At 39.1% G+C, this 12,432-nt stretch overlaps 1 protein-coding gene and 1 non-coding gene across 4 annotated transcripts in view; both read left to right on the top strand.

Moving 5' to 3' along the window:
* MACROD2 (MACRO domain containing 2) overlaps positions 1-12,432 on the top strand; it is an 844,666-nt gene that overhangs the window by 372,999 nt on the left and 459,235 nt on the right. The window lies entirely within an intron of this gene.
* Positions 3,094-3,284, top strand: LOC113972430. The gene has a single exon (XR_003535902.1). It is a non-coding gene; the product is annotated as a U2 spliceosomal RNA (small nuclear RNA).

The following is a 12,432-nucleotide window of genomic DNA, read 5'->3' as shown; positions in this document are numbered from 1 at the left end:
TCTAGTCTTTTGGGGAATAATAATGTGCTTCCTTTTTACTCCTTGACTGTTGACAAATGGCTACTTATTAAACATCATTAAATTCTGATATCAATCATTTTTGTGCTTTATAAAATATGCTCATCGTTTAAAGGAAATGACATCTATAGGAGGGAGATTTTCCACATGGATTATGTAGACTTTGATGCAGTGCTGCAGCAGCATTTGGTGGAGGGAGGCCTTGTTTTTTAAGACATTACAAGTATAATCTCCAAGGCCTTGTTAACTTGTCATTTCAGTGTATATGTGCATGTTAAAGGCAGCTCTTGTCTGGAAGTGACTCGAATGTTTTTGAGACAAAGCCACTATTTAAACGTTTAGAAACATGAACTTTTGAGAAGCCTGTGGTTACATGCAGAAAACATTTCATGCATTTACACAGGAATCCATATTGTGTGTGGCTCTGTGAATGCCATGGAAAAGTGAAGATGGATTCCTGTACATTATTTGCAGCAAGGCTTTATTTGACTTGATGCATTCTTGGCAGGAGCCTCCAATTTGTTACTTGTGAAACTTTGTTTAATGGGTACAATTACGATCTGCATTGTGCCCTTGCTCATCTTAATAGCAGTATTAATTTGCAGGAAGGGACAAAAATCATCTTGTGGAGTTATCAAGCGGTGTTTAGGCTTTCTGAATGCTAATTAATTCAGAGCTCAAATGCTGTACCTGCTGTTTAAAAGGCTGGCAGCTTGTATTCATCACCTGAGTGACAGCTGTTCCTAGCCTTTTTTACTCTTAAAAAAGGAGTGGGGAAGATTAACTCCTTCCATGCTAATGACTGCCATATTGAGGTAACAATTCTGTTCACCATTTAAATTTAAAAAAAATTTCTTATAACAGATTGGCTGACTTTTACAGTGTATTAGAGAAAGGATTGGTGACTGTTAAGAGAGATTGCTAAATATTTCTCCATTACACTGTTTGTTTTTCTGGGCAGGGAAAAAAACCCCAGTCTCTCTGACATTTGATGCCAAAACCAGATCCTCCATGTAAGCCAAAAGAGAAAGAATTAAAATATTGTTAAGTCAGACTTGAACATTTACAGTGAGTGTGGAATCTGAAGAATTTTTCTCTTGGAGTCAAATCCTTTTTTATAATATTTACTGTCAAGAAAATATTTATTAGTTGCAATTCAATTAAATGTTCACTTAAACCATTTAAATGTCACACAAAATAGTAAAGAACGGTTTTATATTTTATATCCTGCATTCAAAGCTCATTGAGTTGTTCTTTATTGAACTAAACTCCCCCACACTAGGAAGAAGTGGTTGTCTTTGGTAATAAAAAAGAGGCTTTAAAGGCATACAGGTAATTTAATTTAATTTAATCTGAGAAAAAGTATCAACTGGTACAATGCAGATGTTCATATCCAGGTTTGAGAGGATTACAGAGTTTGCTTGAGTGATTGAGGAAGTGAGATCTAATATTGGATTGCGTTCCTTCTTTTACACAGAGGAACTTGAAGCTAAAATATATATGTTTGCTCCACCTCTCCATTCCCTCCTGCCCCAAATCAAAACATTTTAATTATACTACCTTTTCTTTTTGGAGGAAACATGAGGCAAATCAACAGTTGTCTCGTGTCAAAGGGTATGGCTGAACTACTAACACCAAACAAAATTCCACAAAAATTAGGATTTTAGGGTATATCCGAAGGTTTTTCTTACTTTCAAGACTTATAAAGTCTGGTATGTGTTTTGCTACATAAGTGTTTCAGAATTACGGATGTGCAGCAGACATGTCACAAAAATACAAAATTTTCCTTCGCATTTTGGGGGCCCTGTATCTTTAGGGAAACTCGGGGTGGACTTGGCTAAAGGCTCTGGGCTTTGATTCTGCTCACATCGGGTTTTCCGCATTCTGATTCAGTAAATCTCATTAGGCACATGTTTAACTTCAGCATTCACTGATAGTTCTGTTGACTTCAATAGCAAATTAAGCACATGCTTAAATGTTGTTCAGAGCCTTAGGGAAAGGTGATTAAACCAAAGAACAAAGCTGTACTATTAAAATATTTTAACTCATTAAAATCCAGTAGATTTGCTGATACTGATTCACTGAAGACTTTTGAAAGCAAAACAATTACCTTATAGTTGGCTGGCTCCCTTGTGCAGCTTGGAGCACCAACATCAGTTTATTAGCTGGGTATTTCTGCTGTGACAATGCATTTCCTTTTACTTTTGACCTGCTGTTGTATTCTTACAGATAATTAGTGATTATAATGAGTGATTGAAAATATAATTGGAAATAAAAAGGTTTCCAAACCTGTTTACCAAGTATTCTTGAAAATGAAAATAATTTTTAAGAAATTGTTTTCTTGTTCCGAGTTACTCAAATATCTCATGTTATTATTTGTTAACTTCAAAAGGTGCTTTTAGTTTCCATACACAGGGATGTTTTTTTGAAGCTTTAGCAGTATTGATTTAGTGCTCTTTGTGTGTGGACTTCTTCTATGCTAATTTACAGTGGAGTTTGATACAGAGTAATTAAAAATCATGCTTTAGCAACACTGAGATATTGTCTTTGAATTAGCGTGCAAGATGCTCTAATGAGTCCAGCGAGGATTAAGAACATTCACTGCAGTATTTAGTTCTGGTTTTATTTTTTTATTTATTAAAAAGTCCCTCAACTTTCTAGAATTTTGTGAAATACTTTCTGTAGGGGAGATGTGATTCTAAACCCCATTAGGATTCAGAAGGCAGCAGAAGGTTGGAGGTTAGAGGGAAGTTTTGGGTGTTTTCTCTTTTTATTTAGTTTATTGTAGAGGAAAAACTCAGAACAAGACTGGGATATTTTGGGAGGCTGGACACGCCATCGTTAGCTCTCCCGAGTTCCTGTCCAGGAACAGTTCCTGTGTGTGCGAAATCATGAGTTTGCTGAGGTCCTGGAGTGAGTTATTTGGGGTCTGCAGTCTGTCTGCAGCTTCTTGAAATAAATCTGAGTGCTAAAGCTCCGTAATTGTCGCTACCGCGGTGTTAAAATCTTGGGATGATTCAGTCTCAGCATGTGCACTGAGTCAGACTCAGAAACCACCAACTCTGCTGATTCGTGTTTGCCTCTTGACCTTTTGGCAAAGATCAAGTGCAGCATATGTTTTTATCAGTTTAATATCTGTTATGTCCTCAACTGGAGGATTTTATATTAAATGAGTTCGGGGACTGGGAAATGTACTCGGGGCTTACGCCATCCCCTCCATGCGTGAAGCCGGCGATTGCTGTGTTTTCTGGGATGGTGTGAAAAGAAACAGGAAAAAAAAAGCAACGAGTCCCCTAATGACCATAAAAGAGTGCGAAGGGAAGAGCAGGAACAGAACAAGCATAGATTATGCCTCTTCACAATATTCTCTTTATCCCCACCAATTTTCAGCTCAGGGGGTTCCCGAGCCTCCATAAAACCTCAGTAGAAATAAAATAAAATAGCACTTCTTGATTGTATTTTAATCTTGTTTTCAGTGTTTTGTCAATCCATATTAATATCCATTTTGCAATGTCCAGTATTATAACATCAGATTAGCACCCTCAGGACTGGGCAATACTTTGTACCTCTGGATACAGTGAGCCTACACTTACTCTCATCCTTGTTGAACAGCAGGTTCTTGCATCACTGGTGCTTTTTATTTTCATTGACTACTCTAGTTGCTTTTTTTCTGAAAAATGAGATAAAACAGCAGTCAGAAATAACTGCAGACTCCAAAAAAAAAGAAATGTACTGCAAGATAGTGAGAGGGTACATATAGGGTTTGTATGGGTTTGATTGGGTTTGATTGAAGACTGTCAGAAAGAAACAGATGCGGTTGGTATCTTTGAGGAAACCTTGTTTAGACACAAGCATTTCAAATATACAAATAGGCTGAAATCTGGGGAAAGCTGTTGTTCCCTTGAACATTTTTGATTGATTAGATACCAGCTTAGTGCATTCTATAAACTGGAGGTCCAGAGCTGCTCCTACGTGGCACAGTCAATGGGTGGCCAACGGGAGCTGGTTTTGTTTGACCTGTGACAGACTCACTGCTGAGGTCCATGTAATGCAGCAGGTGATGACAAGTGTGGTTTATGACATCTTTTGAACCAGAATCAAGACACTAAAGGCCAAGCTGATGTGACAGGGTGAAAACTGGGAGTTGTATTTGGAGCCAAATGAATACAGTTTGGGTGGAGAGTGATCAAAATCATTTCTAGATGACATGAGAGTTTGACCCTTCAAGGGTTTTTTAATAAGTATGTGAGGTAATACAGAGAGGAGGAACCTTTGTCATTGTAAATTAGTGTCCTTGAGTTAAGTCTCATTACCAAGACACCTTCACTTTTTTAATTATTTGACCTGCCATGGTTAATAAAAGGGAAGCTAATTTGGTGTGACATTTTTGGTGGTAGCTTGGTGCCCTACCAACTTAATTGCAGGAAAATAAAATAATAGTTCCCCAAAAAATCCCAAACTTTATGTTCCGTGCTTTTGGAGTTGGTTGATGATTTACAAGTCATTATTTATGGCCTCAGTATTTCAATTAGGGCACATTGAGTAAAGCTGATGTTGGGGGAGTGGCATTAAGTGTTTGTTGATTGTAACTATTTTAATGATGAAAAATACTATATTTTAATTCTTTAATATTTCTGTTTAGAACAACAAAAAAAAGGAGTATCTACAAGATAGAAATGCACTGCAGCAAAATGCCATCTTATTACTATGCGTGCTATGGTGCTTACAGTTTATTGTCAATATACAGTGTCTACTGGCAAGGAAGCTTTTGTTTGTCATGGGAACAAAATGATTGCTCCTCATTTTTCTAGACTGCTGAGTTCTTTAAGCGAAAAGCATTTTGATCCTGGGATAAATATTGATTCTCTCTTTTCTCTCTCTGAGAAAATTAATTTAGTGTGAGTTGTATGCACCCAGGTGAGGTGAGGGCAGCTCAGGGACCTCACAGGCTACTTAAACCTGTGACAAGGGTCACGTTCAAGAAGTGGCTTCGTTACCCCTAGGTCAGCATATACATGCTGGTGCTTTTGGAGAGTGTCTCCTGGGGCAGAGCAAGGGAGGATTCATGGGCCACTATATCATCTAGTCACTCATGGGACTAGATGGAACATGGAAAATTCGATGGAACAGTGATATGACTAGCAATAGGATCACAGGCTTTCTTTTTTTCTAGCCAAAAAAGTCGTAGCATCCATCTACCTTCTTTCCTGTCCACCTCCCCCTCCTGAGTGGTCCTGGACCCTAAACTCAAGTGGTCTAGGTGAGACCATGGGCCCTAAGAAATCCTCTTCACGATGCCGTGGGGAAAAAGTAGAGAGGTTGGCAATAGCCAAGTCTTTTCTGTATAAACAGGCTGAAAACATGGAAGAGAGAATGCATAGAGTTTAGAATGGATGGGAATATGTTTACAAAACTGAGCATCCACTGATTCTGCCACTCTTCAGCTGACTTGGGGCATCCTTGAAGAGGGGATCAATGGCATATCCTTGATACACAAACTGAAAGAATTCTCAAGACCAACAGAAAGAGCTGGACAGATTTCTCTAAAGAATTGCTCTCTTCCACTTCCTTCTCTTTGCAGCTCTCTTAAGAGGACACTGTTTGAGAAATCTCTGAGCCTTTGCAGATGGCCACATTTGCCTGCTGCTATCGCAGTGTGTGATATCAATCCGTGTCCATGTGCATCCCTATCGGATTCAAAGCATAAATCTGTGTTATTGTGGGAACTGTGTCACACAAGTGCAAAATTTCTGCTGCCCCAACTTCAAATTTAACTCTCATTAGTCAATTGACAGTTAGGCCAGATTGATGGGTTCCTTTTGGAGAGTGAAACCTATGGGGTCCTGATTTCACCATTACAAAAGCAACAATTAGCATTCTAAGGTATTAGTTTAGTGGAGTTTATTGCAACACCTCAAGCTTTGGTATCTATAAAGTCTGTGTAAGCTTCTGACATGTTGAATCACTGGATATCATTGTGAAAGTATTTTTTGATGTTTATATCCTGTTCACTGGTCTTTGTATTATAGCACTGGCCATTTCCTTAGTAGAATGTTTTGAAGAGATGAAGAAAAATGGAAAAGGATAAGAAAATGTTAGGGATTGTACACCTCTAGCACAATGTTAACCGTATATCTATGGTGCAGTGTTATCATGCTTTTGTTCCAGAGTTGGTACTATTGAATTAATGTTGAAATCACATTTAATTTCATTTTTTATTTTTTACCCCTTATATTATGTTTCAAAAAACCCTCCATCACAATAAGAAAACAAACAAAAATGAGCTCTAACATATAACTTACGTCTTCTGTGCCTCAGAAGGCACAATCCTGCCATTGACTTTCTGAAAACAATTAAGTTTGTTTGAGAAGGCTTTAAGCTAAAACAGGGACTTTCATATGGCCTGTATTACCTCTCCTCCTGGGAATGCATTTTCTTAAAGTGACGATTTATGAGATTCAATACTAATGTCAAACTTGGTTCTGCTGTGTGAAGAAACATAATTAAAACACCAGAATAGCAGAACATGAGCAGCAGAACATTGTTGAACTTGTAGATATTTCCACATAGGTGATGTAAAATTCGATGGAACAGTGATATGACTGTTTGAGGCATGTCCGTGTGAGATGTAAGAAAAACAAGCCTAAAGCAACTTCGCTGTTTCCCTCAGAAGGATTTTATCCAGAGAGGAAGATGCAATATTTATGTGCAATATCAGCTGGGTATTTTTAGAATAATTTTAAATTCCTTTATGGTAAGTCTCTGTGTGATTAGGGAATAGATACAAATCAGATGAGGTAACAGTTTGTCCCATTTGTGTGAAGTGGTCTTCCAGGATAAAATTACAATTTATTTCCTTCTAAATGCGGTATTCATTTGGGAGTAAATTAATTAAGGCTGAGCAGATAAGTATCTGCTGTCGTTCTGCAGTCATGACATGGCAAGGCACTTGGTATCTCTGTGCAAAACTCATTTGTACTTGAAAAAAAATGTGAAGTGCCTGTGCCTATTGTTTCTAGCGCTGTTACGTGATACTTTAAATAAATAACTTAATTCCATGTTCAACATGCCCAAAGGTATAGTATTTTATTATTGTTATTATTAGCTTAGATTGCGATAGTGTAACAGCTCTTTCCTCATTTGAGAGCTTCTCTCATGAGGCAGGAATGTGGTCTCTGCACTGGGCCCTACCTGGTTTACTGCTGTATCCCTGCTGTGCCCTGAACTAAAGAAGATGAACATGATGCAGATCAAGGATCCCACAGCGACTCTCAGCTCAGGGTTCCCTCAGTGATCCTCACAGCCAGGGAAGACCTTTTGAGAGGTTTCATCAGTGGAGTCGTGATATGAATTGCTTAGTTACTCTGTACATGCTGGAAAACTGGGTGGTTTCCTTGTTTATCTTTGAGGGGACATCAGAAATTCACACAGGGGAAACGTTAAAGGCTGTCCGTGTTTGAAACGGTCCTTTAAGACAACAGAGAAATGCACACAAGCTTCCCATCGGGCTGTAGCAGATCATTGGCTTGATGTCTACATGTGTTTAAGCAGAATTGCTTTCTGTGCTTAGTCTAGTCAGACTGTGTCATTTTCTGTTGAATTATTTTTCTCCCTTAAATTAGGCTAATTGCAAAATGGCTTCACATAACAATATTGCCTGCAAAGGTATGTGTTTCTACATAGGTGTGAGGTGGATGGAAAATCAAGCACTGAATCTTTTAAAAATGCTTCTGATTGCCATCTTCCAGCAGATATTATGAGAAATGATATAGCTGGAGCTTAATCATAAACTTTTCCCCTTCCTGACAGTACTGACATTTATTTTCTAGACAAACAGATGAATCTTAGGTAATGAGTTGTTTTGATCACTTATGGTGTTAATGCAAAACTAAGGCCCATATATTTCGACCCTGTAGCTCTGAATTATCTGTAAAATACTGAAAGTGTAAAAGCTGATGCTGTGCAAAGACTTACAAGCTACTCTAAAAGTGGCTTCATTTAGCAGGCTCCAGCCTGGGGTAACAAACCACTGCTGAGCCATGGGTGGCTGCATGTGGAGGAGTCTGCAGGGCAATCCATCATCCAGTGGACATCTGCTGGCACACAGCACTGGAGGCTGAATATTTAGTAACATTCCTTTTTTTTAAAAGTGAAACTTTACCTGGCTCAGGCTCTTGCTGTGAGTGAAGTTGAGTGGTAGCCTGTGATCCCCATGAGCCTGATTCCCACCAAGCTTTTAAGAGGGTTTCACAGCACTGTCTGCACTTCTAATGTCTGATTGTCCAAACAGCCTCCATTAGAGCTTGAGGAGGAAATGTGGGTGTGTGAAAAAAGGAAAGAGGATTGAACAGGGAGATGCTAAATATAGAAAATAATATGGAAAACCCTAGTTGAAGCTGAGAATAATTATCTCTTCCATCTTTAGCATCCCTGTATTTCTGAATGAAGAGCAATGTAAAGGAGCTTGGTGGGGGCTCCGTGCATGTAAATCCCCAAGGCACGGGAATTTACGTCTGTGACATGTTTTTGCATACTGGAATGAGATTTTGCTTCTGAGGTTGGCTTCCAATAGTCAGTTTAGGAAGCATGATGTTAAGTACTTCTCTGGGGAGCGGTATTAGAGTACATGTAATTCAGCTAAAGTAGCAAATTTAGTCCTTGAACCTTCTTGTTTCTCTGATCTTAAAAATATTTTGCTGTGTGTAGGGCTTTTTTTTTAAAAAAAATGGATGTCTAACCCAAAGGCCACGTACAAGCCTTCAAGTTTAACCTTTTCATTTTGCTTGACACTGTAGAAGATGATAAGAAGGGAATGCTGTCAGACAGTTTACACAGAGGATGGAGAGTGGTGGTGGTGAAGGGGATAATGACTTTGGCTCTGATTTTCCTCCTCCCGCTGCAATAAGGCATCTGTATTCTCTGCTGGGTGCAACCAGCTTGCAGGAAGCATTCCTTCCTGCAAGCAACAAGTAAGTCAGCAGATCATCTGGGAAATTAAAGAGACACCAGAGCTGGACTTGTGATGATCTGGTTTTAGAGAAAAAAAAAAAGTGGATGGCTGGTGAAAGGGAATGGTGGGAAGAACGTGAGGGAGGACTTGGGTATGCTTCCATCTGCAGAATTGTAGGGATAATACTGCAATGGCATCAGGTGCTATGAGCCGTAAGGATGGATCTTTGTCTTCCATTTCATGCACAAAGGGGAGAGCTCAGTCAAAAATCAACTTGCAGCTGGGTGGCACTTCAGGCGGATCACTGACAGTAGTGAGGGAAGAAGACAGAATGTTCCTGGGCCGAGATGAGCTGAAGCCTTCTCTTACCATATAATGGCTTATTATACCATTGCATTCAGGCAAATGTGTGCAGTGTAACAGTATGTCAATTATTTTATCTGGCAATCAGAGCCTTCATTTTGTGCTGCAGAAACAAATGGCTTTTTCAATTGCTTTAATATGCTGCGTTCTTTAAATTAGCTGGTCTATAGGCAGCACACAAACAGCACCCTCCAATATTATTGCAGAAAATGAACAGCATGTGTGATGCCTACGCTCATCTGCAAGAGAAACTGCAGAGTGGCATAGATTCTTGTGGTTTGCTTCCATATGAACAGCTCTGAGTAAGTGTCCGTTCTCAAGAAATGCACATTTGCTGCAGTGTGGCTCAGGGGAGGCTCCGTGTCTATTTGACATGCTCTCAGTGGAGAATTGCTTATCCATGCTTGATCCTGGCGGGTTTCACCTTCCTAAAGAAACTAGCATAGGTCAAAAGTTGGCAAGATGGATTGAAAAGTGCTTCCAGCTGATGGGAAATGCTTTTGGTAACCAAGTGGGGGAATTTGAAATCTAATCTACTCTCAATGGAAAAACAGCAAGTATTCCATGTTTCAACGCGAGCAAACCATTCCAGTATCAAAGTGCTGACATACAAGAGTTTTTCAAATAACAGACTTGAATCAACTATTTTTTGCACCAAATGACAAATGCAAAGTATCTTCTTTAATGACCTGTGATATGCTGAAAGAACTTGTTTACGAGTTCACTGCAGTGCTAATGGACACACCTGGATGGGAGTGTCTCCTGACTCCCCTTCCTCCACCAGTTCTTACCTTTAGTGATTTTGACATTCCAGATTTCTCATTTCTTTCCCCTTCTAAATTCTTAATATTTTCCCTTCTGTAGTGCAATCTTTCCCTCCTTTGCCTGAAATAGTCAACATTTTCATATTTTCTACTTTCTCATCCAAATTTCTTTTCCCTGTTTACTTTTTTCACTCCTGCCTGTTTGCCATGTTTAGGTTCTTCCATATGCCATTTCTTCACAAGTTGTTCCCATATTGTCCAATACTTTGAGGAAAACACACGTTCTCAGTTGTTACCTATGCCTCTGCAGGAAAGAGTACGTGCTGTGAGCGTAGGATGAAAAGAGTGTGTCTTGTTGGGCAAAGATGATTTTATTCCTCCTTGATTTTCTTAGCTGCGTTTCTTTGCCTTCCATTCCTTCCATCTGTCTCTGACTGTAAGCAGAGTGTAAAGCAAAGGAAGGCCAAGTGTCTGTTAGTTTTCCTGTTGAAATACAGAATAATGATGAGGGATGTGAGTCAGAGACTGAGTAATACTGGGCACAACAGCATAGAAGTGCTTTACGTATATTATTTTTATAATTTTCCTTTATTTTATTCCTTTTTTTCTCTTTGTACCTCTCCCAGCTCATGTACACAACTAATTGATGTATTATAGGAGATCTTTAGTCAGAGATGGTTATCTTATCATCTCCCTGGAACAGGGGACTCCTTTGGTACAGGAATTGTACCAGGAATGCTAAGCTGCCCTTCATTGCTCTGCAGAGCTGATGAAACCCCTTGTTGTACCTACACTTGCATATGTCCTCACCCTACCCTTTGCACATTGAGGATTTCCTACTCAAACTTGTGTATGCAATTTTTAATGTATATTCAGAACTAAACAAGGCAAGGAGCCCTTACAGTTGTTTTAGTAAAATCTTTAAAAACAGAGTCAAAACCTGATTTCTCCTGACAAGGGCAATCAGCACTGACAGATTTCTGCAGTGCAGGAGCAATATTGCTTTGACTGTCTTGAGCAAATTCCCCCACTGCTGACTGACTATGGAGATTAAGTGCAATTTCTAACAAATCCTGTTGCAATGGGTCAAGCACTGTCTCTCTAGTTGCACTTATTTGTTGCAAGCCTCAGTAGAGGTTTATTTCAACTTAGTCACTTTATGGTGCTTGGAATATTTTCCTTCTCTGCTATGGATAATGGATGACCACTTGGTTAATGTTTGACGGCAGTTACACCACACATCTCCCAAAGTTAAGTGTCCTTATGTCTTTATGCGAGAACTGACCTTCAGGGACAGTAAACATATTGTTTGGCAACAAGTTAATTACAGACTTTATCTTCCAAAAACATTCATGTCACGGGTGGGATAATTAAGATGTCCTTGCAAGCGAAAAAAAGTTCTTGAGTTATAGTAATGCTCCAATGTAGGTGTTAGAAACTGAGGTCACAACAGTATTACATAGGCTGTATACTCATGTTATTTTCACTAAATAATTCTCCTCTTCAGGCTATAAAAGTGAAAGATGGACTTAACTGATATGTATGGCAATATATTCTGTAAATCTTGTGAAAAAAAACAAAGAGATTTGGGTTGTCCAGGGGTATGATGGGCAAGCAGAACTGATTGTATTTGATTTACTGGGAGATTCATTACTAGGGTTTATTTTGCTTTTCTCCCCTTTCCTTCTTTTAAGGCCTGTATCTTGTGTTAAATGGTTAGGATCATATCGACCCTCTCTGATTTTATAATGTGAACTTTATGGTGATAAATAGCTAATTATTTGCAATTGAATTAGGCTATGAATTTAAATATGACAGAAACAGATGTACTGGTGATTACCTTCAGTGCATGGCTTAGGGGATCCAAGTTCAACATAATATAAATACTTTCCAGAAATGTTATTTCTGAAATGGGGCACTGCAACCCTTGAAGAGTATCATAGAGATGTTAATGAGCTCTGTGGTACATGAATGTCCTCCAGACTGGTATATTTCAAATATGACATGTGTTTCATTTTGTTGCTTTTTTCCTTCTTGGAAGAATTCAGGGAGGGAGAGGAGGAGTGTCCACTGGTGAGATCTGAAGTTCCACTTCTGAAGTGTTCTCTCTTTAAACTGGAACCATTTTGGGTGAAGTTATGAAGTATTTTCTTGGTCACAATATGCATTCAAAAGAGGACACTGAGCACTCTCCAAAGTTGGAGACCTCGAGGGCCACACTGTGGTATTATTTCGTGAGTGCCACTTAAATAAATTGGCTGAGTTAGGGCAGGATGCAGCAGGTTAACAGCCCCAGCATGTATTTGTATTAACATGAAACTAAACATGAGTGCACAC

Source organism: Neopelma chrysocephalum, unplaced genomic scaffold, assembly GCF_003984885.1.
Source record: "Neopelma chrysocephalum unplaced genomic scaffold, ASM398488v2 Primary Assembly neopelma1_91, whole genome shotgun sequence".
NCBI classification, from domain to species: domain Eukaryota; kingdom Metazoa; phylum Chordata; class Aves; order Passeriformes; family Pipridae; genus Neopelma; species Neopelma chrysocephalum.
The sequence above is the reverse complement of the archived record's forward strand: the minus strand, read 5'-3'. Positions and strand labels throughout refer to the sequence as shown.